We start from the raw sequence: 25,580 nt of genomic DNA, 5'->3' as shown, positions 1-25,580 counted from the left end.
TGCAGAGAGAGAAAAAAACATTATTGCAAGAGGAATTCGGGGCACACCCCAGGGTCCCCGCAGAGTTTTACAACCGCAGCTACCTGGAACATCCTAATGAGAATAGGAATGTGCCGCGCCACGACAACTAAAGTACTGCCGCACGAAGCATATTCGATAGAATTTTTAAGCCATTTATACGCTCTAACACGTTGATGCATATCGCACGTCTCACCAAGCAACGCCAGTTATGATGCCTACCGAACGTTACTGATAGACAACATTCTTTCTCCTGCGTCGAATCAACACGACTGCCTCTATTAGTATCAATTGTTTTCGTTGCCGGTCGCTTCTTTCAGTAACTTTTGGAGATCGGGTATAATAACTAAAAGGAGAAACATTCTAATCTATATACTTATCTCTGCTCGCTTCCTCTTCTTTACTGCCCCTCGGCATATCGGCGGTTTAGCAGACATCGCGTGCGGGAACAACGTAGGCACAGCATCCGAATTCAAACACCGCCATCTATGCGCGAAACCAAAACTTCGAGCTCGACCTAGCTCGTCACCTCTCCGCCGGGAACTGAGCTCCCAGGGACCTGCAAAGATGGAGTACGCCGTGGAAGGCGAGAAAATATCAGCGTCGGAGCTCGAGGACGGAAAATGGGAAACCATTCTTCGGTACCGCGACCGACAACGAGGCCTGAAGAATAAAGGGCCCGCATCAACCGACGACGAGCCTGCGCAGGGGCACGGCCAAGGCAAGTCTAATTCCAATTTTCCATCGCGAAAGAACGGGAAAAAGCTACTTGCACTCAGCAAGAAAGCCCTTCTCCCGTGCTTACCGACCGATGACTACAAAATCGTCTGCCGACCACAAGGTTGGAATCTGAGGGACTTTGCGCCCGGACTACTACTCTTCTGCACCTGCGAGGTGGCCAGGCTGCCGTATGATACGGTAAAGAATGAAGACATTATCAGAGTCAATATGGCCAACACCTTCACGCTATGCACGCCCGATCGTCAACGGGCGACTGCATACGCCAAGATTGAAAAACTGAACCTCCAAGGTCAAACCTACAACGTGACGTCGTACGTGGCGGCGCCCGAAGACTCTGTAAAAGGGGTCATTTACAACGCCTACGCGGGAGACTCGCCCGAAGAGGTTCGCCAAGGCTTCGTAAACAGATACGAAGGAATAGAAGTTGTGGATGCCCGAAGGATCGGACAATCCAGAACAATACAAATCACCTTTTTTGGAAAGAAGCTACCCAGCCAAGTAATCTATCAGTGCGGCGTCTTTCGGGTCCACCCCTTCAGGGAGCAACATGAAGTATGCTACAACTGCAGGAGGGTAGGACACCGGGCCGATGTCTGCTACAAACCTACAACGAACCTTTGCCGCCGGTGCAGAGAAAATCACTCGCCTCCACCTGAGGGAGAACAGCCAACCTGCCAACCCGTATGCATCGTCTGCAACGGGGGCCACAACACAGGCAGCCGGAACTGCAAATTCCGGCTGATCAACAAGAACAAACAAGGAACGCCCCATGGCAACCAGGCACCCAAGCAAGGGGACAACGACTCATCACTACACGGACACCAGTCTAGGCCCAGGAAGAAGGAACAGGGTGCTACCGGAAAAGGAGGAAGCCACAGCCGGAACAACTCCAGCTCCTTCCCGCCCCTGGGGAACCCTGCAGGGAATGACAAGAGAAGCACGAGCCGCGGACGCAGCGATAGCCGCTCCAATAAAAAGGTGAGCTGGCCAGCAGAGGCCTCCCAATCTATTGACGCTCGAGAGAAGGCGTTTCAGATCCAACTACAATCCCGAGACAGAGAAATTGCCAGCCTTAAAAAAGAGTTGGCAGACATTAAACGCCTGTTACAAGTGCATCAGGTACAGAATGCCACTGCGGCTAGAATGCCACCCACCGCGTCCCAGGCTTCGACCAATAATGCGATGGAAACAGACGCTATTTGCCACACTCCCTCCACCGCGTCCCAGTCTTCGGCCCATAACGCGACGGACCTAGACGCCAGAATAGCAACTAAAAGACCGCTTCCTACAAAAGAAGGCGAGGAATCCAAAAGAAAGGCCGAGGCTTCGGAAGCCGACACCCCGCAGCCATCGAAAGCGCCTACCAAACTCAGGGCAGACATCAATACTCTGTCAGAGAGAACTAGCGCTATATCAACAGAACAAGCAACCTTCCAAGGCCTCGTTACTACCAAATTTGCAGAGATAGATATTCGCTTTGCAACACTAGAGGGACAGGTATCCCAAATAGCCACCTGCATGCAGCAAATAATGGATAGGCTTACAACTATCGAGGCCCGCCTACCCCCCATCTTGGATCTGTCCACGATGCCACAACCATCTATAACCCAACATGGCACCACGCCAAAAATTTGAAATTTGGCAATGGAACTGCAGAGGCTTCCGCCGCAAGCGGGCCCACTTGCAGCTCCACATCCAACAAGCACCGTCTGTTCCAACCCCAGACGTGATTGCATTGCAAGAAGCTAGCGGCAGGGCTACACTGCCAGGCTATAAAGCATATCTGCCACCTCATTATGATACTAGTAACGCAGCCGGCTCCTTCACAGCCACTCTGGTGCGTAGAAATATCACCGCAATTCAACATTTTATAAATGATTCGGAAGAAGATTACACCCTACTTGAAATAGTACCAAGGCAAAAAGGAGACTCAAATCTCTTCAGATACAACCCGCCCAGAAACAAAGGCAATGGACTCCCACACTTGTTGATTGTGAGGATCTGAGAGATTGCAGGTCTTATTTTAAACAAACACAAAAGTACAAACAATAAACGAGGCGGCTTTTATCGGAAAGGAAACCAATTTCAGTATGAGAGCGAAGAAAAGGAAAGGAACAAGAGAGCAAGGCAGCAACACACGGGAAAAACACACGGGGGAACAGAACAAAGTGCTTACGAAAAATGCAGAAAAAAGAAAGTCAAAGAGGAAGGTCACACTACTTGTCTCTTATTCGAGCAACGAGCGGGGAGGACTGGCTGGGTGTCGGGCAGTCAAGGAGTCTCTGGGCGTTCCAATGTTGATGCAACGCTACCGCAGTGTCGGCGTCTGTGGGCTCCCAGCACGGTTCCCAGGTCTGGTATCCCGGAAAAGTCACGTAGGCGCCAGAGGCGGCCTGTGTGGAGCAGCTGACGGATGGACGGAGAAGAGTGGCGCCTGGGCCTGGTGGTTGAGGTCTCGACGATGGATATCCAGGTCTGGTGGCCCGGACGTCTGCGGCTCAGGCCCAAGCCCGGAACTCGGGGAGCCAGCAGAACTCGTCCACGTCCGTCGCCCACCGCGCTCTTCTCTTCTCTACCACGTAATCCTCTTCTACCTGTCCCGGCGTTCCCCTCCGCACGCGCTCCTCGTGCTTTGTCTTCTTCTCCTCACGAACGCCGCTGGGTGGCGCTATCTCCTTACAGAAGGCCCCCTCTTCGGAAGTTTTTTCCAAGGGAAAGAACTCAACTTCAGGAGAGCGACACCAGACGCGTTCGACGATCGCAACACAGAACACCGCACCACAGCGCGCACACTACACACCACACACAATACGACGGTCGTCAATGTTCGAAGCGTTCACAGACATTCGCACACACAGCACAGAGAGCACATGGAAAGTCAACGTGAAGCGTCCATAGAAGGGCGAAGAAACACGGAAGGCATACAAATTAGGTAGCTGACACTCAAAAACAAACATGAACACAGATAATGCCAACAAGAACAGGTGTGGGCTACATTCTTCAGTATTCCATTCTTCACATCAAACCACTTCACCGTCGCGAGAACTCTTTCAACTAGTACTTCCGTTTTCCTTTGGGAAACCGGTTTCTCCAAACCGACCTCGGTCTCCACCATGGTTTTAAATGTCCCCGTCCTACGATGTTATACACTCTGTGCCGGCCGTTGTCCGCCGGCACCGATGGAACAACGGCGTCATTTACTTTGTTCTCCCTTTTCTTTGACACAGTCGGTTGACACTTAGCACACGATCTGACATAACTCTTAACGTCAGCCTGTACACCGGGCCAGTAAAACTCACTGAGCACCCTTGCTATTGTTTTCCGTATTCCTTGATGGCCGGATAATGCACTCTTATGCGCCAACTTAAGGACTTGCGTGCGTAAGCCCTTCGGTACCACCGCTTGCTCAACGACTTGGCCGGGACACACTTGGTACGTCCGGAAAAGAACACCGTCATCTGTATCAAAAGAGTGGGCGGCCTGTCCCTTGCCACGAAATATTTGCCCCAACTTCCTGCGACACACCTCTAAGGTCGGGTCTTCTTCCTGTTTGAGGCGAAACTCCGGCCGTGACAAGTGGAGTGTGTTCAGAGTGGGGCTTTTACTACTCTCTGAAATCTTTGCTGTCACCGTAAGGGAAGGAACATCGACCGAACTCGTCATGGCAAGGGAAACTGCCTGATCAGTTAGAACTGGCGGGTCAACCGAGAATGAGGGTTTAGCGCCAGGGACATTGCCTATTATGATGTCGTACAGGGGTGTAGACAAGCACCGCGCGATGGCCTTACCCGAAAAGTATGGTGAGGAAATCACCACCTCCGCTTCCGGAACTTCTACACGGGTCCCATTGGCCAAGAATAATGTAGCCTGTTTCCCTGTAAGCGCCGCTGCCGGTACAAGGGACTCACGCACAACAATGCCGGTGCTGCCCGTATCCCGTAATAGCGAACCAGGCTGGCCGAACACCTCACCGTGCGCCACGGGCATAGCAGTTTCCACCGGGTTGGAAGGACAGACCATCTCCCCCAACTGGCCCTCTACGCGCGTTACCTCTGCAGGGTTATCGGGATGTGAATATCGAGGTGTCATGCAACAGGCGGACTCCTCACGATCTCCTGGTCTCTTAGCTTTGCATGACTGGGCATCATGTCCTACCTCGCGGCACCAGGTGCAATACAATTGCTTCGGCTTTGTCCGACAATCCGACGCCTTGTGCCCAGTCTTGTCACTAAGAAAACACCGAAGGCGAGACTGTGGACGTGAAACCTCGTCCTTGGCTTTAACTATCGTGTGCTCACCCTTCTCTTTAAAGAACAACAAGTTATTTTGCCGCTGTGCTTCGAGAAAATGATCGGCAGCCTCCGCCAGCTTGGAAACTGTCTTGCCCTCCCGCTCACGTAAGAAAAGGGCTAAACGAGAATGACAGTTGTTCAGAAATTGCTCGCTCACGACCATCTCGCGAACCACCTCAAAAGTGCGGCCTTCTCCCCGCATCTCGACCCAACGGTCAAAGAAACTAAACAACCTGGCAGCATATTGCGAGGCCGTTTCTCCATCCTGGGGCTTGCTCTGGCGAAACTTCTCTCGGTACCCTTCCGCGGTGAACCTAAACCTCTGAAGAAAGGCAAGCTTCGCTTTGTCATAATCCACGGAATCCTCAGGCGAGAGCCGACCGAAGACCCTAAGTGCCTCGCCGCCAAGGCACAAGCTCAAAGCCGTTGCCCACTTTTCTTTTGGCCAACCCTGCCCTGTGGCCACATGCTCAAACCTCTTTAAGTAGGCATCGAGGTCATCCCGCGCTTCATTGAACTGTGGTATGAGGCTGTGCGGGTTAATGGAGCTGGTCGATGAGACGCTACGCTCTCCACGGTCACTCGGAGGATTTGCGCCACCCTCCTTGAGCCTTATGTGTAGCTGCAAGTTCTGCGCCTCTAACTCCAAGCGTTCCTTCGCAGCCTCTCGCTCCGTCTCTAAATTCCGTGCCTCTAAATCCAATTTCTGCTTCGCAGCTTCACGCTCCGTCTCTAAATTCCGTGCCTCTAACTCCAAATTCCGTGCCTCTAACTCCAGCTTCTGCTTCGCAGCTTCACGCTCAGCGGCTCTCTCTTCCCGTGCCTTACGAAGCTCGTCCTCCACCCACGCTCGTAACTCCGCGCCGCACAAGCCCATGCGCTCGCCTAAAGCAACCAAATCTGAAGCGCTCATATTGTTCCTAAATTAACACAACAGGCAAATAAATAAAAACCGACCACGTCCTGTCGTAGTGGACGCCAAATTTGTGAGGATCTGAGAGATTGCAGGTCTTATTTTAAACAAACACAAAAGTACAAACAATAAACGAGGCGGCTTTTATCGGAAAGGAAACCAATTTCAGTATGAGAGCGAAGAAAAGGAAAGGAACAAGAGAGCAAGGCAGCAACACACGGGAAAAACACACGGGGGAACAGAACAAAGTGCTTACGAAAAATGCAGAAAAAAGAAAGTCAAAGAGGAAAGTCACACTACTTGTCTCTTATTCGAGCGGGGAGGACTGGCTGGGTGTCGGGCAGTCAAGGAGTCTCTGGGCGTTCCAATGTTGATGCAACGCTACCGCAGCGTCGGCGTCTGTGGGCTCCCAGCACGGTTCCCAGGTCTGGTATCCCGGAAAAGTCACGTAGGCGCCAGAGGCGGCCTGTGTGGAGCAGCTGACGGATGGACGGAGAAGAGTGGCGCCTGGGCCTGCTGGTTGAGGTCTCGACGATGGATATCCAGGTCTGGTGGCCCGGACGTCTGCGGCTGAGGCCCAAGCCCGGAACTCGGGGAGCCAGCAGAACTCGTCCACGTCCGTCGCCCACCGCGCTCTTCTCTTCTCTGCCACGTAATCCTCTTCTACATGTCCCGGCGTTCCCCTCCGCACGCGCTCCTCGTGCTTTGTCTTCTTCTCCTCACGAACGCCGCTGGGTGGCGCTATCTCCTTACATTGATAAACACAGTAAGGCTGGCTGCTAGGGCTCAACTAATAATTGTGGGAGACTTCAACGCTCAACACCCAGCATGGGGATATACCAAAGCAACTCCGAAAGGGAACCTGTTCTGGCAAATCATACAGTCACTAGGGCTCACAACGCTAAACAACCCGAGTGACCACACACGCATGGGTAACAGTGTATGTGTAGACACATCTCCAGACTTATCCCTCTCTAAAAATGTCAAGGACGCAAAGTGGGTCAACACCGGGCAAAACCTTGGTAGTGATCACTTCATCCTTAGCATCACCTTCCCCACGACAAAACTTAAAAACAAAGCAAAAGAAATACGAACCACGGATTGGGACAAGTTCAGGCAACTTCGCGACAAGACAGCTCCAAAGGAGATCTCTAACCTTAGCGACTGGGTTATCTCCCTGAATGAGGATGTCAGCTCCACTAGCGTTGTGGTGCCAGTTGAGAAGGAGGAGCAGATTGCAGACTCAAAACTGTTACACCAGTGGCAGGCACAAAAAGGCCTCCAAAAACGCTGGAAGAAGCAAAAACACAACAAGCGACTACGCAAAAAGATCGCTGACATCGAGAGGCGAATCGAGGAACATACACTTACTCTCCAAACACAACAATGAAACCAAATATGTGAAAGCGTCAATGGACAGCTCGGAAATAAGAAGACATGGCATCTTCTAAGACACCTGCTCGACCCAGAACAAACACGTCCCGTGCAACAAAGTCAACTGTACATACTCATACATAAATATGAGGGTACAACTGAAGACCTAATCAAAGAGCTAGCAGAACGTTATCTAAACACGGATGATGGTACCACAAAACCAGACTACCGGGGGACTCCTAATCCAAATTTAAACGCAGACATCACAGACGCAGAGGTCTGGTACGCAATTGGAAAACTGCGGACAACACCTGCGGCAGGACCAGACAAAGTAACAAATAAGACTCTCAGTAACTTAGACGCAACGTCGATCGCGGCGCTTACAGACCTTATGAACAAATACTGGCATGCAGGCAACATACCACCAGAGTGGAAACACGCGAAAATCACTTTTATTCCTAAAGGGGGTAAGAAACTCAGCACTGAGAATCTACGCCCAATTTCATTAACATCATGCCTAGGCAAACTCATGGAGCATATCATCCTCAATAGGCTCCAAAACTATGCGGAGGACATGAACCTCCTACCTGAAACAATGTTAGGATTCAGGGCCCAACTATCTACCCAGGACATACTCTTGCAGCTTAACAAGGACATAATTGAAGCTGACGAGGGAACAGGAACGAAAGCAATATTGGGTTTAGACCTTGTTAAAGCTTTCGACAACGTCACCCACAAAGCCATTTTGACAAACTTGTCAGAAATCAACCCCGGAGAAAGGACGTACAACTACATCCGATCCTTCCTCACTAACAGAACAGCAGTGATAACGGTCGGAACAATAGAGTCTGCCCCAATCACACTAGGAAGTAAAGGAACGCCACAGGGCTCCGTCCTGTCCCCTTTCCTTTTTAACCTCTCCCTCATCAAAATTCCCCCCAAACTGGCACAAATACCAGACCTACATCACACGTTCTATGCAGATGACATCACACTTTGGGTAACCAAAGGATGCGAAGGCTACATAGAAGACACAGTCCAAGCAGCAGTGGACATCATTGAAGCATGCGCATGGGAATCCGGCCTCACTTGTTCTGAGCAAAAATCTGAACTCTTCGTGATGGTTTATGGTTTATGGGGGTTTTACGTCCCAAAGCGACTAAGGCTATGAGAGACGCCGTAGTAGAGGGCTCCGGAAAATTTCGACCACCTGGGGTTCTTTAACGTGCACTGACATCGCACAGTACACGGGCCTCTAGAATTTCTCCTCCAAAGAAATTCCAGCCACAGCGGCCGGGATCGAACCCGCGTCTTTTGGGTCAGCAGCCGAGCACCATAGCCACTGAGCCACCGCGGCGGCCGAACTCTTCGTGATCCGTCGTAAACAAAGAGGTAGGCGTACCACGACATCCCCCCCGCAAATAAACGTCTATGTTAATGGACGATCTGTCAAAGAGGTACAGACCATGAGAATACTGGGGTTGTATTTACAAACAAATGGAAAGAATACTGACACACTCACTAAGCTAAAACGCACGGTAGAAGCGACGGCGCGATTAATCCGCCGCATAGCTAACCGCAGACAAGGGGTGAGGGAAAGAGATTTATGCCGCCTAGTGCAGGCCTTTGCGCTAAGCAGGATACTCTATGCCACCCCTTATCTCAAATTTTCGAAAGCAGAAAAGGACAAATTGGATAGTATGATACGGTAGGCCTATAAGGCTGCGTTAGGACTCCCACTAAATGCCTCAACCGAAAGGCTTATGAGGTTAGGAATACATAACACCTACAATGAACTGAAAGAAGCCCATTTAATGGCTCAAACAGCGCGATTAGCCCATTCCAGAACTGGCAGGAGTATTCTTACCAGGCTCGGAATTAACTTTCAACCTACGAATAACGATGCTAAAGTAGACCTACCCCGCGACTATAGGACGGCCCTACTAATCAAACCACTCCCCAAAAACATGCACCCCTTACACCATGAGGGTAGAAGACAAGCACGAGCCAAAGCCTTACATAACAAATACAGACAGTGCGCTGCAACACTTTATGTAGATGCGGCAGAATACAAAAATACCAATGCCTTTGCAATTGTGGTTGTGAACGAGAATGGTGACCACATCGTCTCGGCGACAATCAAAACGAAATCCTCTGAAACGGCAGAAGAGGCGGCTATAGCCCTCGCCCTAGCACATACCCAAGGGAGCATCACCCTCAGCGATTCCAAAATGGGTATCAATAATTTCGATAAAGGGCGAATTACAAACACCTCCCTTAGAATCCTTAACGCAACCAAATTCTCGCCAAATTATTCCGAATTGATATGGATCCCAGCCCATTCGGGGAATCCGGGGAATGAGGCAGCCCACAATAAAGCCCGAGGTTTCGTCGACCGGGCAGTGGATGAGTCTGGCTCCCTGAATTTCACGAAGGACTCCATGATCACATATCATGATCTCACCAATCATTTTAAATTAGAGAGGAGAATTTTCCCCCCTCCAGACAAAAGACTTACTAAAGAACAAGAGGTTACGTGGCGTCGTCTACAGACGAGATCGATACGCACCCCATCACTCTTCGCGCACATTTATCCAGATCTTTACAACCCAAACTGCAAACACTGTGGCCAACGTGCTACCTACAATCACATCCTGTGGGACTGCAAAATAGAGCCACCTCCGGGTGATCTAGTTACAGCTCCTTCTCTCGAGCGGTGGGAGACCGTGCTGGCTAGCTGACCCCAGAACGCAAGTTTTGGCTGTGGAGTGGGCTGACAAAGTCGTCGAGGGCTATGTACTCTCGACCACTTAACGCGACCTCTTGCCAAGCTCTTCCCGGCGAATAAAATGTTTTACAATCAAACCAAAACTTCTCCATCGCAAAACATCATATCTTGGCAGCAGTTCCACGCGAAAGGTTCTGAGCACTCACGTGTTCGCAAATCTGAGGGCTAATTGAGGCGCCGTGTATAGCATGAATCTCTTTGTCGCGTACCTCTTTCTCCTTCGGAATTTGTTGTGAAATCACTGCCTTGTTTTTCGCTCAATCATTCGCACAACCCCCAGCACAGTACCAGCCGCCTGCCATTCCTCCAAGGACCGTAATGTACTGTGTGGTGAACTCATCATCACGGTCGCAAGCAGGCCGCCGCCCGTCTGAGCATGCTGCTCCAAGTAGCGTCGCCGTCCGCCAGCCCTGTGCCTGGTTGTGCCAAGCATGCGCACCAAGTGTAAGTCTACAGGCCAGCCCACCTCTATTCCTCCGAACTGTACTGTCTTCAGTCTTATCGGTAAAAAGCCATGCCAAGTTGGTTCACTGCATTGTCGGTGTCGTGTGTTCCACGATACATCCCAAGCTGTGACGTCATCGCACACAGGGTTGGCCGGAAAAACCTCCAATATAGCACGAGTCGCGAAATTGGGGAGCTTTTTTAGAATTACATTGCGAAAAAACTAAAGCGTTCCCAGCAGTGCTTTTTGCCTCACACAATCTTCATACCAAGAACATGTGACACAAATTTCATTGAGATCTGTCAGTAGTGCAAAAATCGCCAGAGTTGCCCTTTGCCATCTCGTCACGTGCAGAGAAAAAAATTGTAGCTTGCCGCGCCGGTTAGCTCAGTTGGAAGAGCGACTGCTCCGGTGAAGCGGCGGTCCCGGGTTCGAACCCCGGACCAGGACGAATTTTTCTTTAACTACGAAGTTTCTGAGAAAGCTGTATAGCTTTCCTTTGTAACCGTATGGCTGCGCTTGGGTGGATGCCAATGATCAATTACTCCCTTATTACAAATTTACTCCACCTTGGGAGATTCCCCTAAACATTTGACCAATGGTAGCCGTACTCGAGTATTGGCTAGTTCTTTCTGCTGCTGGACGTGCTGCAGCCTAGATCTGCTTCCCCTCATCGTATTGACCAGCGCGCATGGATTCCTTGGCTGATTTCAAGGCTTGAAGAGCCCCGCCATCAGCTGCTTCTCTTCCAGCTGAAGTGGATGTCGTGGGCGTTGGCCGCTGTGGCTCAGTGGTTAGGGAGTTGGTGCTGACCTTTCAAGGAAGCCTATATTCACCAGTATGGTTCACTGCAATTAGCCTCCTTTTATGCAAAACGTTGCGAGCTGCAATGTCTAGGAGCCATAGCGGGCTCAAGAAGCAATGCTGATGTTTCTACTGAAGTAAAGTAACTCTAACCGACAACTGGTTTGAAAGCGCCACTAATTAAAGCGAGCATGGTTGTGCCCCCGAAAATTGTTAGCGCCAACAGTTACAAACACATCTTTAGACCTAAAGTGATGCCCTAAAGAAACGGCATCCCGCAAGTTATATTTTCGCCAACAGTGCATCGTATACGCGAAGTGTGCGCGCCTTTTCGGTCCTGCCAACGGCGTTCAAAGCCAGCGCACCGCCTTCTAGGTGTCGTGGCAGAAAAAAGCTCCGCTGCTCGTACAATTTTCGAGTTATTCCAGGGCCACCCGCTGTATTACAGCTGGCTTGGGCTGCTTCCACCTGGCCAGGCGCCAGATTTTCAGTAGCGTTGCGTTCCTCCGCTCGCTGCCGCTCATACGCTTTAAAGAAGCCTCCTTACGGGCATATTTTGCTTCGGCACGGGTGTAGTTTAATTATTTGCATCGGCGCTGTCGCAATGGATGTGATAGGAGAGGTCTCAAATTGATGAACCTAAACGGGTCTGGAAGTCATAACACTGTAGTAAAGGAACCTATTACTCCCCTCGGTGACTATCTCTGCGCTCACTAAATCGTGTAATCGAGGGCTTTCCTGGACCAACTGTCACAGCTCTATCTTTTTGGGAAAGGTGAAGAGGATTTGGGACGGACTTATGTTGCTGACGATATGCTCAGTTAGTAGTACACGACACTGTTTGGTTAAAATGAGAAAAAAATTTAAAGTGATGAACGCATTTTATATGGAATATGAAGGATGCATGTTCACGTAATGCCGAAAAGTCGCGCTCATAAAGTATAAGGATAAATACCAGCGTTAAAATTGAATTTTACTTAATCACGTTGCAATATGAAAGCAATTTTTTTTTTCTATTATCAAATTATCAAGGTGATCAGAGAAGAGCCCAGTTGGTGCCCTGGCAGGCAGATGCTTCTCACTGGTGGGAAAATATAATCGCAAGCAATATCCACAGGGGACGTTCCATAACCAACTCTATGTACATAACTGAGATCCACACCAATGTTCGATAAAAGGTTCTGAGTAAAAACAACTTCAGGGAGGCGTAACCTTGGCCAGTGATGAGTGAGAAAGAGGGCCGGGTGGGAGACAAAAATAGGTCTATCCACAGCAGGAGCAGACCCAAAAACCTGAAAGAAAGTCCTTAAAGTTGAAAGGTGGTAATGGGAGTTAAAGTCTGGAATACGAGCCTCCAAGTACAGAATTGCGGTGGAAATTGATTCAGGGGGACCTAGTCAGAGGCGCAGTGCACGCCTTTCTAACAATAGAAACGCATGAAGCTTATATTTAGGGGAGCCAGAAAAAGAGTATGCATCCAAATTCCAAAATAGGTCTGACATAGGCTTCATAAAAGAAGGAGAAGCTTGTCCCGGTGCATGACAGATTTCCTGCTACTTATTCCTAGTAGCCTACAGAATGCACGCTCACCTTTCTCAACAGAACTCTCGATGCGGGTCAGCCAATCCATTCTAGCATCGTGGGTATCGCCTAGATACCTCAGAGATTCCTCCTGCGGTATGCTTTCCGAGCGATACTGTAACGACATATATAAAGGCATGTTGGATTGAAAAACTAGCGCACTATACATTTGTGCACATTTGAAACCAAATAAACCTTATCCAGCCAAACTTCGAGTGCACTGAGGCAAGCCTGGAAAGAATGATATAGCGCAGGAAGAATATCTATCTGTTGCTGAGACAAAGAAGGCCATGTCGTCTGGGCTAACATAAATCGTAACGTTAGGGTGTACAGGAATGTCGCGCATCAGCATATTGAAAATAAGTTGCAAAAGCACAGAACCTTGTGGCAAACCTCTACTCTGGGTATGTTTCGGCTGTCAGTTCTCGTCGTGTCTTTTTTCGTTTACGCTCGCTTCGTGTGTAACGTTGAATTGCAAGGTGTACCAGCAGGGCCATAATTTGTCTTAAAAGTCGAAAGGTGTGGTTCTAGGTATATTCATAGCTTTTTCTTTGCATCTCGTATTTCTGCACCCGAGTTCACTGCATTTTGACGAAAAGATACAGCAGTACAAATTTTTATCAAAATCCTTTCATTAGTTGAAAACAGGGACACAATCTAAAACTCCGAATAGTGACGCAGTAAGAAGGGCCTGAACTAACCCGTGAGACAAGTTGCATGTGCAGAGGATAACCTAGTTGCCTGTTGTCCACAAATGGCATAAGAGTGCTTTAAATAGCACTGCATTTTCCTAGTGAAATCGCGGCTGCCTTTTAGACCATGTGGGGGATTGTCATTTTCATCAATACGATGAAAACCTACGCAGACCAGATGAAACATACATTCGAGCTCTTACGCAATAAGAAAGCAAAGAGAAATACGGAAAATGAGCAAATACGAAAATTGACCTTGCAGGCAAAGGAAACGTTCAAGCAACCACATGTTCGACGAGACTACCAAGGAAGGCGAATAAAACAAGCGACCGCATTTCAGGCTGCTCGGCGCCTAACACACAATTAGAAATAGCCCCGGAGCCGCCGAGATATTGTACACGGCCATGACAAGTGACATTCAACACTCTCTTCTCAAATAAGGATATATAAAAGGGCAGTGTCCTACCAACATAACATCTACAAAACTCAAAGGGTAGAAAATACTTTTCAGTTGCAATTTTCAGTGCTCAGTAGTATGTGTGTAGCGTGAAGTTCGTGCTTTGGACGGATAGGCCGATAGATTTCCCTATTATCAATGTGTTCCCAAATATTTAGAGGTATATAAAGCATATTTATTCTTCAAATAATTGCCAATTGCACTTCGAGTGTAGTGCTTCACCACCATAACCAGAAATAATTCGCATGCAGCATTTCACTCAGTACAGTCAACATTAAGCGCAGTCATTCATTCCATCTGCAGGTGCCAGAGAAAAAAAAACGGAATTCGCTATGGAACATGCGTTGTCGTACAACTATCAAGCGATCATCTGAGAGTCACATCCGACACTTCCCACCGGGGCGTTATAAGACACCTTTCTGGCTGGCCTATAGACACTCAGTGGCAACGGCATACCACAGCACCAAAGCGACTGTAGCACCGTACCATTGCAATGAGATACGAGCGGAGCAGCTCTCATTTTCAGAATTACGTACGGAGCAACGTTTCGTCACGTGCTGTGCGCTCTCCGTGTCGAAACACACCGCCGTTCTGAAGGAAGCAGCATAGAGAAAGGGATTCATAAACAGCTGACACTGCCATAGAACCAAGCGGCCCAATTGACTTTAGCGGTTCAAGCGGCTTGGTGCGAGACTTCCGGTTTCGCCTTCAGGCGCGCGTAGTTTGAATTCTAGCATGAGCTGCGACCTGCCTCGCCCTCATGGCGCATTATTTCTGTTCACTATGGTCCCCTATTTTTATCTATTTATTTTCGCTGTGGAAAAATGAAAAATTATATCCCGTCGCTCTTGACCGGCCATCAACGCAGCTGTTTACTGCGGCCTTCGTGCCAGTCCACAAAAGACAGTGCCAGTCCACAAAAGACACCAGGTCCTTTGCGAAATGAACATTTATTTTGCTCCTTAAATAAACATAAAAAACCGATACGTTAGCCGTCGCGATTTGGCACATCGGTAAGATCGTTCGGCGCTTTTTGTGCGTCGACCGTTACGGCTCGCAGCAGTGAAGGTCGCTCCCACCGGGCACCGTCAGCTGAAAAATGTAAACTAGAGCAGCTGTCATTCTCATAAGCCTCACAAAAACTGCACGAAAATAGGCCATGATTTTACGAACCTCGCATACGAAACATTGATGCACCACGTATACAATTACCTCCCCCATTGATTTAGAAGCCTTACTACGAGGGTCATCCCAAAATTAAGGTCTCCACTTCTTTTATAAATCGAAAGAAATGTTTATTTTAAGCAATTTGCAAATTACTTAAAAGGCAGAGCATTCTTCTACTTTTCCACATAATCGCCGCAGCGGTCTATGCATTTTTGCAGATGCTGAGGCAGTTTTTGTGTGCCCATGGCATACTAGCTCGCCGCCATGCCACTGAGGAAGCGTTTGACCGGCAGACTGACTTTGCCGTCAGCCTGTGCTCGCTTGAATGTTCGTTGGTTGGGCGAAGGGGAGTGCCGCTACTAACGTAATTCTTGTTTGGTCTCAGGTGTGGAGTGGAATGCCCAGGTTTCGACACCCGTAACAATGGAATCCAAAAAGGTATCCTTTTCATCTCCATAGGGCCGATGAAATTCGCGGGAGGAGTCAACGCGTTGCCGTTGATGGTCGTCTGTGGGCATTCGCGGAGCCCATCTTGCGCACGCCTTCCGATATTTCAACTTTGCTGTCAAAATCCTGTGAATAGTGCTTCTAGAAACGCCAGGAACTAAAATGCAGACTTCGTCGCGTGTGATCCTCCTATCTTGCCGCATCATTTCTTCGACCTCCGCGACTGTCTCTTTAGAAATTGACGGTCTCTTGCTTCTTTCTTTCTCGTGAATTTCAGTACGACCGGCTGCAAACTCCCTACACCACTTGCGGATTTTTTTAACATGCATGCACGACTCTCCATGAACTTCCGTCAACTGGCGATGAACGCAAAAGGCATTACAGCTCTAATGCCTTTTGCGTTCAAAAGTAGAATAACTGCGCGAACTTCGCACCTGGCGGTAGCGACCAACGGGAGCTCTATTTCAAATAGCTGCCGTGCCAAGACTCACAATCCCTTTCGCGGTGAGTCATGGCTTGTTTGGAAGACGGGGAACAATGAACACAGCAGTATGGCTAGCAGCCACGCAAACAGTTTCCCTGCGGCCGCAGCCGTTTGGAGACCTTACTTTAGGAATTGCCCTCGTACATTCCCCGACGTTATCCTTTGCCCCATAAAAGCTGTAAGTCTCATTCCGACGTCAACTGTGAGTATTGTTCTACAAATGTCTGGCACCGTGACCTTTACCACACAGGCTCACAACCAGTCACTCACATTGTGTTGGAGCACTGTAAACAAATGCGCGGGTGCAATTTCCAGGATATCGGAAGCATAAAAGACAACTTTGGTTGGTTTGTTTGGGTTTAACGTCCCGAAGCAACTCAGGCTATGCGGGACACCGTAGTGAAGGGCCCCGGAAATTTCGACCACCTGGGGTTCTTTAACGTGCACTGACATCGCACAGCACACGGGCCTCTAGAATTTCGCCTTCATCGAAATTCGGCCGCCGCGGCCGCGATCGAACCTGCGTCTTTCGGGTCAGCAGCCGAGCGCCGTAACCACTGAGCCACCGCGGCGGGTTGTAAAAGACAATTTTCGACGCACCCGCTCATGGAATAAGGGAGTAATTACTCATTGGCATCCACCGGAGCGCAGCCATACGGCTACAAAGGAAAGCTATACAGCTTTCTCAGAAACTTCGTAGTTAAAGAAAAATTCGTCCTGGTCCGGGGTTCGAACCCAGGACCACCGCTTCACCGGAGCAGTCGCTCTACCAATTGAGCTAACCAGGACGGCAAGCTCGTCGAGACCTTGCTGCCAACTATCAAATTCAGGGACAGGGTATCACTAATCATGGATGAAGTGTGCATGGAAACTGGTGGCAGGTCGGCCACATAATTGAGATTCCTGGCAGTAGGGAGAGCTCGCGCTTGGTGTTCAACGTCTCCGTCAGAGCAGGAGCTTCTGCGATTTTGTGGTCCGCAGGAACGTAGTTATCCGAGGCACTATCTGGTCGGCTATGGATCCACGAAGCGCGTTGCCACAAATCTGCATGTTCCTGGTCACGCGTGTTTTCGAGCTTCTTCTACCGTACCTGGGTTGATGCAGCGATGAAGTAGCGCAGCGCTTGTGGCGCAGAATGCATCCGTTGCACTGTCCGCTGTATGACAATGCCTGCACATAGTAGCGGCGCTAAAGATGGAGACGACTGGGCAGGCTACGCTTGCCACGTGACCAGCATGGCCAGCAAGGATTTCAGAATTGTGAAATCGTTGCTGTTAGTTGATCCGCGACCATGGTCAGCAGCTTCGCTTTCGACGATGCCCCTTTCTCACGCGCACCGCGCTTCTTCCATTCGGGATGCTTTGCCCAGCAACACGTAGGCAACGTTTGCCCTCGTAGGCCATCGACGCGGGTTTGGCCGGCGGTTATTTCAATAGAGAGTTATAGCATATCGTTACCGTGTTCACTTCACCGTTTACAGTGTTACCGGATGCTGGACTTTCCGGTTAGCGCTGCGCACGCCAGTGCCGCCTTTTAATTCCATTTCTGGGTTGACATGTTCTTTCCGGGGCGGTGTCGTGAAGGTTGAGAGGCGCTATTTCATCTGCGTGCTTAGCGGAAGAACTACCTCTACAACTTCAGGGTAGTTCACCCCGTCACCTCGTTCGCTGTAACCCAGTGGTGTGGCCAGAGTTCGCTGTATCTGCGACGAATTTGCGTTGCCCTTATGCATATTTTCACAGGAGCACCACATCCGCTCGTAATAAGCGAGCGTTCGTTATATGTGCGGCCATTAAAGTGGGCTGCACAGTACATCCGCTGATGATACACTAGTATCAAGAAAGTCTAGGTAAGGCTGTATATGTAAGGGTAGAGGAAGTAATGACCGATCGCAACATTTGCCATCTGCTTTGTGGAGAGGCCGTACAGGTAAGTAAATGCGAAGAGTGAGAAAAGCGAATGAATCAGCACAAAGCTTTCTCGCGAGCATGTCCCGGAAATGCAGGCGAGCACTTAGTCGCCTATTAAGCACAGCTTCCAGAAAGGGGTTGTTTGTAGCTTTGAAAATAAATGGCTGAAACAAGTTGGTAGAAAAATGGTGCAGGCCAGATTAACCACTCTTTATTACTCCATCAAGGGCGCCAAAAATTCTGTTGGCACAAAGGTTGCCTTTGATAGCGCCCCAGGAAAAGTCACAAACATTCTATGTAGTGCAAGTATATCTACTTCCTCGCACAATGCTGCACTTGCAAGAATGTTGCAGCTCAACGTCGCAATGAAGATGTTGCCAATTTGTGTCCGTGCAAAAACGAAGCTTTCTCAACCCATTCAAGCGTGTGTTTTTTATCATACACTTGTTATCAGAAAAAGAGGTTGAAGTCATCATATTAAGCCAATGTCGTAATTTCTTATTGCATTACAGTGAGAAGCCACGATTAGCGGTGTTTTGGAAGATACTGAGCTATAGAGGCTCGGGATATATAACGTGAGTCACAAAGGTGATGTCGAATAGGTGATTTAAATAAAATATATGTGCTAAGTTCTGGATTTTAAGGAGAGCCAGTGCTCCCATGAGGCTCTCGTTGGGCGGCGGATGGGCGGTGGAGGGACTCTCGCACATTTTTTTACCATGCTATAGTGAAGGAGGGGGGGACTGACAAGTCGGTTTCGGGGCGACGGAAAGGTCTCTGTCTGTATGTAGGTGCCGCTACATGACAGTTTCGTTTCTCAGTAGTGCGCGGGAACATACAGGGCGCGTGCGGCGGCAATTTTGGGGCCCTGGAAGTACACTGCGAACAATAAGGTCCCAACTGACTCAAGCTTCAGGGGAAACCTATTACTCGCGCGACGGGGTCTCCCAAACTTCTCAAGCAGGAGGGCTTTGTAGACGCAAAATCCACCACCTTTTCGCATTGCACCGCATAAGGTGGATTATAGCGTATACATAGCCGATTTTCATTAATTTCGAGTTCATTTCATTTTGCGGTTGTTGCCGTAAATTCATTCTTTTGCTGCGGACAATAAAATAAAATGAGTAAATTGAGAACATCTAGCATTAAACAATTTATTCATGCTTAAGTAACACACTAAGCACGGCAAAAGGAAGACGGGAGATGACACGAGCGCTCACTAACAACTGGTTACTTTTTCTGGGAAAAGTACAGTGGTGAGCAGCCTTGTCTAGAGCGCGCCGGCGGTGCTCTGCGGAGCAAGTCAGTGCCACCTAACGTTGCGCTGTGGGTTTGAGTTATGCGTCCCGCGCGCATGCGCGGCAGAAACAGAGGCATGCCTGCTCATCGCTTCCTTGTCCAGCCACCGCCTTGCGAGTTCGTTTGGTGCCGCCAGGGACGCGCTGCCTGCAATTGTGACGCCGTGACGGCGGCGTGGGCGTCTCCATGCCACCGTGTTTCGCGAGTGTAACGAGACGCCCGGGCAAGCAAGCACGAGTGATAGCAGATCACCGCGCATTTCTGCACAGGCACCACTCGCCGCGGCCATAATGTCTTTCGGCGTGTCTTTCGTCAGGTTTACGTGCCATGCCGCGGGCAAGCTTTATCACGACAAAGTTCGTCAATGCGAAAAACATCCAAGATATGACAACGAAAAGCTTGTCGGCACATAGCAACCGTGCTTGTAAAATGGATTGCTAGGGTGACAAATGATTGAATGGGTTCTGATGTCGCTTTTTTTTTAACGCCAGAAACGCGCGATCACCCGATATCCCTTGCACTTGCTTGCCTAGCCGCCCCGTGATTCGCGCGAAACGCGTTGGTTTTCCGGCCACTGTTACATATCATTCAGCGCGGCCCTGGCCGACTGAAGCGCAAGCACTGAGGCCGAGAACCCACGAGCAGGCACCGCTTTATTTTGGCCGCGCATGCGCACAAGACGCATAGCTCAAACCAAGAGCGCAACGTTAGGTGGCGCTGACTTGCTCCGCAGAGCACCGTCGGCGAAGGCTGCTCACCACTGTACATAAAGGCGCAGGACACAGGGAACAACCCCAAGAAACAAAAGAACAAAGGTTAAAACTTAAAAACCATACTGCGCATGCACATCACAGTCGAGTAATGATGTCTTTTTCAACGAAATTCGAAGACTATCTTCCACAGTAGACGGCACTCTCCTATCTCCTGAACCTCACACAACTGCCAAGAAAGCCTGACTCCTTATCTACAAAATTGACAGATGATGAAGCAACACACTCATCTGCTTCCTTCCTGATCATAAAAACCTCGACTAACTCCCTACAAATGTAAACAGGGTTATTAAACAGGACACTTGTCTTCTTTACTGAGGGAAGCAATTGTGGCACTCACGGCAATGCAAAAGCCAAGTTGTACAACACCGCTACTTTTTTCACCCATCTGTGATGTTCGAACAAATGCCCACTGCTTCCCCACTTAGAAAGACATCTTCTGTTTAATCACCCTGATCGAAATTGTAGGGTGATGGTGGAGGCCTTTATGATGAGGAAGGAAGGAGATGAGCGCGTTGCTTCACCATCCATCAATTTCGTAGATAAGGAGTCAGGCTTTCGTGGCATCTGTGTGAGGTCCAGGAGATAGAGGAGTGCGGTCTACTATGGAACATAGTCTTCGAATTTTATTGAAAAATATGTCATGACTCGACTATGATGTGCATGCGCAGTATGGTTTTTAGTTTTAATCTTCGTTCTTCTGTTTTTTGGATTGTTCACTGTGGCCTGCGCCTTCATATAATTTTCCGAGAATGTAACAACCAGTTGTTAGTCAGCGTCTGTGTCGTCTCCAGACTTCCTTTTGTCCTGTTTACTGCGCTGCTTAAGCATGAACCCTTACCAAGTAGCCCAGTTTTATGTTCTAGTAAACAAATATTTGCATTTTTTATTTTGTATACCGATGTGTCAGAAAAAAGAAAACGCATAGCAAGGTTGACTGAAACCCATCTGCGTTCTATTTTTTTTTTGTCCTGAACCCGTTTGAACCCGTTTGAACCGGTTCGAGACGGTCCGAACCGGAACGGAATGGCCTTCTGGAGCCGAACCCGGAACTGAACCCGAAAGGCGTGAACCCGAACCCGAACCGAACCCGAAAAAATGCCGGTTCGACACCCTGGTTTGAAGACGCTCTTTCAACTGCTTTTTATTGCTCACAGAAAACTTAGCTTGCTGAAAACTTAGTTTTGCCAAGCTAAGTTTTCTGTGAGCATTAAAAAACCAGTTAAAAGAGCGTCTTCAAACCCCCCGAACCTCGCTCTTTGCTGATTGTTCACCACCAACAAACGAGATGGCGCCACCGGTGCGATAGCTGACAGAGCAGCTTAATTTCCTTCGTCGTCGCCGCACACGATGTGAATATCCGACTTATTCTGTTCGAATCAGGTAAGTACCCCAAGCAAACGTGGTATTAAACAATTCTGCCGACCAAATGCCATTTCTATGCGAAATTTGAGCTCGAACAATGAGCCCGTTTAGCTGAAAGAAGCATTTTACGGGGCGCGTTTATTTCCGCAACAGTCGATAGAGCAGACGACAACGGCAAGAGCTCACCTGCGAAAGTCCAGAGGGAAGCGATGTAGTCTTGGTAAGACAACCACGGTACAACCCACGCTGTCACAATGTGCCACGGAGCAAGGTTTCTTCACATGCCGCAAGCTCATCTTGAAATGCAGAGCTAAGCGCTTGAAACGATGAGCGTGAAGCCTCGGGAAAAGGTTTTGCACTGGCCGCACACCGAAGGAAACGCTGCAGCGGGGTGCAGATCTTGCCAAACGGTGACAGAGAAGCGACGGGCAAGGACGACAAAAACTTCTTAAAGGGGCCATTTCGAGACCGGCGAGCTTACTTTGCACGCTTCCCAAGGCGCGCCATAGCAGGCAGCTGGAGATAAGAAATCGCTTCGTCTCCCGCAGCATGTCCCGGCCGCAGCCACTGTGGCCGGGTACCGAAACAAGGCCTGCAAAGTAGCGCTGCAAATGCACCGCACACTCATCAACAGAGGGCGTAACAAGACCGTTGCAAAAAATTACAAAATTCGGCGTGATGTTTTGCTGAAATAATTCGCCTATTTTAAAAAACGTGGTCGTTAAAATATTAATTTCTTTTTGTTGTTTTATAGCATTTTCATTTGTGCTTTTGAATTTCATTATAGAAGTGTTTCGGCCGCCCAAAGTGGCTGTGCTGCAGCTGCAGTTTTTTTACCTCCATGCTGCAGCCGCGCTACAGTGACCTAGAATATTGGGTAGTGTGCTCACAGGCCCGCTCGGGGTGACCCCGCCGGTGTCGACAGGGCGCGGTGGCGCGTGGTGGCGCTCACTGATCTCCACTAGATGGCTGGATGCCGCATTCCCGCTTTCCGAGACGAGCGCGAGTGAAGCCACCGGAAGTTGGACCGCTTGTCCCGGAAGTCGGGTGTCTGCTGTGTATTTCAATGCAAACAGTCGTGTCTTTCGCCCTTTCGTTCTCAGTTTTTTGCGTTGTTTTCGTGTGATGTCTGCTGTTATATGAAAGGAACAAGCAAGCTGAACGCGAGAAATGTGAGCATTGTGTGCAGAACGCTGTGATTTCTGCGAAAGCGAAGAAAACAGGCATGCAGGTCTCACCCTGCCTCGGCAAAGGGGTACGTGCATTAAACACTATGTTCTTGACTGGTTCTTGTATTCCGAGCGTAAAGGAGAAGTAGTGGAATGAGGATGAGGCTAGGTCACCTTAAAACCGAATTTTCGTGCAGTAAAGAAAAGGCACAGCGCGAGAGGAACGACTGACAAGAAAGACGAATGGTGCAGTGCGCGTGAGAAGCGCTGTTAGAAGTCAACTGCACCAAGCACCACGAATTAAAGACCATTCAGGCTTAACTTGCAACAACACGAAACAGTTCATGACATGCTCCGTCGAAAAAGCAGTACCATACCTTTTCGAGGCGCTAATGTGAACCAACCGAACACCGTCGACACCTAGCCCTCGCTTCGGTTCGGTCTAAATATAATTCGGTAAAATGGTCGCTGCAAAGTAAGCTGCCTGGTGAATGTTTCAACCTATTCTTTCTTATATTTATCCCCCATTGATAGCATAACTTGGGCTTGAGCATCGCAGTAAAGAGCAGAGTTGGCGAAGCTAGGCAAACGAGACGACACCGAGCCGAGTAGACGAGGCTCCATACTTGCTGTGTGTAGCGACGTCCTGTCGTCTGCTAGTGTCGCCCCATTGAAATGCAATGGGCCCTTATTTTTGAAACGTCCTTCCCGAAGACTTCGCTGGTCTCCTCGCTCAGTTGGCGGCGCAAAAGGTAGGCATTGTCATGGAAAAAGACGAGAACAGCGGAAAGACGAAATGCTAAGTGGGAAAACAAAACTGGAACTGAAAAACCGTGCTGAGGTCCGATTTCATGCACTGCCAAAGGCTGACTTCCGGGACAAGGCCGCTTACTTCCGGTGGCTTCACTTTCGGGCGCCCGATGCGGCATCCAGCTCCCCTAGTGGAGATCAGTGGTGGCGCTGCACGCGCCTTCACGGGTGAAAACGAGTGGCGCATTCGGCTGGCGTCGCAGTAGCCGTGGTAGCCGCGCCGACAAATTGAATTATCGCAACATTCGCGTGGGTGTCATCGAAATGGCTAGGCAGATCTTGAATAGAACTTAATTTCTGGCATGTGCACATGTTCATTGATTTCTCAAAGATCCACAAGGGACATTGCATGAGGGGTTAAATGAGCAACTTTTATCAGTATAGGGAAGCGCACCTGAAGTTTGCTTCCACTGCACCAGCGCCACTTCTCCCCTGCCGGTCATTTTGGCGTTGCTGTCCGGGCACGTCGCCGGCGGAGCGCATTGAGCCAGCAGCCTGTCGGCTGGTACGCGCGTGCTGCTCGCGCAGCTGGCACTCTCTCTTTCATTGTGAGCACGTGCCGTCCTGCTCGCGGGTGCACAAAAGTGGTGTTGCCGCTCGCTGTGAATTCCGCGACGTTCTAAGAGTGGAGAAACTGGTTGTGTGTGCGGCTGTCACAATAGTTCTCTGAACATCAACGGCCAAGGAATGCCCGTGTAAATCTACAGATTTCCTGGTGATGTCCTACATTCTTGGGAAAAAAAATTTAATATTGGAAAATTGTAACGTACAGTAACGGAAATATTGAAGGTAATGGTCCACCCTTTCTATATGCAGCAAAATCTTAAATATTTTACATCGCTCGTATCGAGCAGTTGACGATAGGAAAAACGTTAATACGAAAAAAAAAATGCAAGCCTATCGATGGGAGATTGCTATAGTCAGATCTTCCAGTATATGAAAAAAAAATGCGGTCATACATTTTTTACTATTCAAAAATGTTTTTGTCCGGAATTGTTGCGTATGAAATGGATCAGAACGAGAAACGGCAGGCCTCGATAACTGCTATGGGCAGGGTGAAGTAAGCTTTTTCCTGTTACTAAACACGTTTGGTATGTCGCACGCGTAATATTATTTCTGCGCAGTTTTTGCTGTAATTCACTAAGCATGCAGTGTTTAGTAAAGCTCGCGCTAACGAAACTCATTTTTTTACCGTTTTTTATTTTGGAGACTGACTGCAGCTAGCGGCATTATGCAGACGCGTGTGAGGCAAGGTCAGTGATCGCCTGAATGTTCCGACTTGTGACGCCGGGCTCAATTTTCGAAGTTGCTTTACATGTAAAAAATTTCAAAAAATAAAAATAATCAAAATGTTTGCTTGCACATGAATGAGCGTTTGCATATGAGCGATGGCTCTGCAAATAATTGTTTTGGGAATGCGCGTGCGCTGTAATCGGAATTAAAATAAATATACGAACCGCTTATCTCCGTTGTAGCGATTGACAAACTAGAGCATTTTTTCTCTTAGCCGTATATAGCAAGCAGCTGGTAGGCGCATTTCGTTGGTGTTTTCGTTTTTCTCCTCAGCCTCGCGTGTCGCCTTAAGGCCACTTTATTTTAAGTTAAAATAAAAATTAATTCCATCATTATTCATCGAAACACGTAACAAAATCATTATTATTTGGCCAACAAACCTGCATGCACCGAAGTGCTCAGTCACCCAACGAAATTAAGCATCTTGCGAAGATGGCCGTGCCAAAAAAAAATGGTATTTACCTCGAATTCCACGTCTTAAATGATCTCGTCATTTACTTGCGATACACATTTCGCCGTTACGGTACCGGCTTATTCGTCAACAATCTGCTTCACGTAGTGGGCCTGATCCACTAGCAGTTCTTTTTTCAAGTTCGCAGCGAAAAAAAAAATTTACTGTCCACTATTTCTTTTAACCTACATCTCAGAGCGTACTGCCGCGACCGAAAGAAGTGCGAACAGCGGAGTGCCTAGGCTCTCCGCTGTTGGAATTTATTTTCGTCACGCTTATACTTGGCTCGCAACACAAATACGCTAGAGAC

The 25,580-nt window shown here is 49.0% G+C and overlaps 1 protein-coding gene and 1 pseudogene across 5 annotated transcripts in view; both read right to left on the bottom strand.

Moving 5' to 3' along the window:
* Positions 1-22,115, bottom strand: part of LOC149353876 (uncharacterized) — a 30,573-nt gene extending 8,458 nt beyond the window's left edge. For 2 of the 4 annotated variants that reach the window (XM_089582915.1, XM_089582916.1), the window contains exons 1-2: positions 21,734-22,115; positions 12,966-13,071 (exon numbers count right to left, since the gene is read on the bottom strand). The gene's annotated coding sequence lies outside the window, so the exon portion shown is untranslated. Of the gene's footprint in view, positions 1-2,979; positions 3,294-12,965; positions 13,072-21,733 lie in introns of those variants that run through there. The other 2 variants (XR_016291118.1, XR_016291119.1) reach the window with 2 other exon arrangements.
* The window catches only part of LOC149353873 (uncharacterized), a 95,351-nt pseudogene that overhangs the window by 36,810 nt on the left and 32,961 nt on the right, over positions 1-25,580 (bottom strand). The window lies entirely within an intron of this gene.

This window comes from Amblyomma mixtum, chromosome 3, assembly GCF_055824585.1.
Source record: "Amblyomma mixtum isolate Tamu chromosome 3, ASM5582458v1, whole genome shotgun sequence".
Classification (NCBI taxonomy): Eukaryota; Metazoa; Arthropoda; class Arachnida; order Ixodida; family Ixodidae; genus Amblyomma; species Amblyomma mixtum.
Note: the sequence above shows the minus strand (reverse complement) of the source record. Positions and strands in the feature narration are given on the sequence as shown.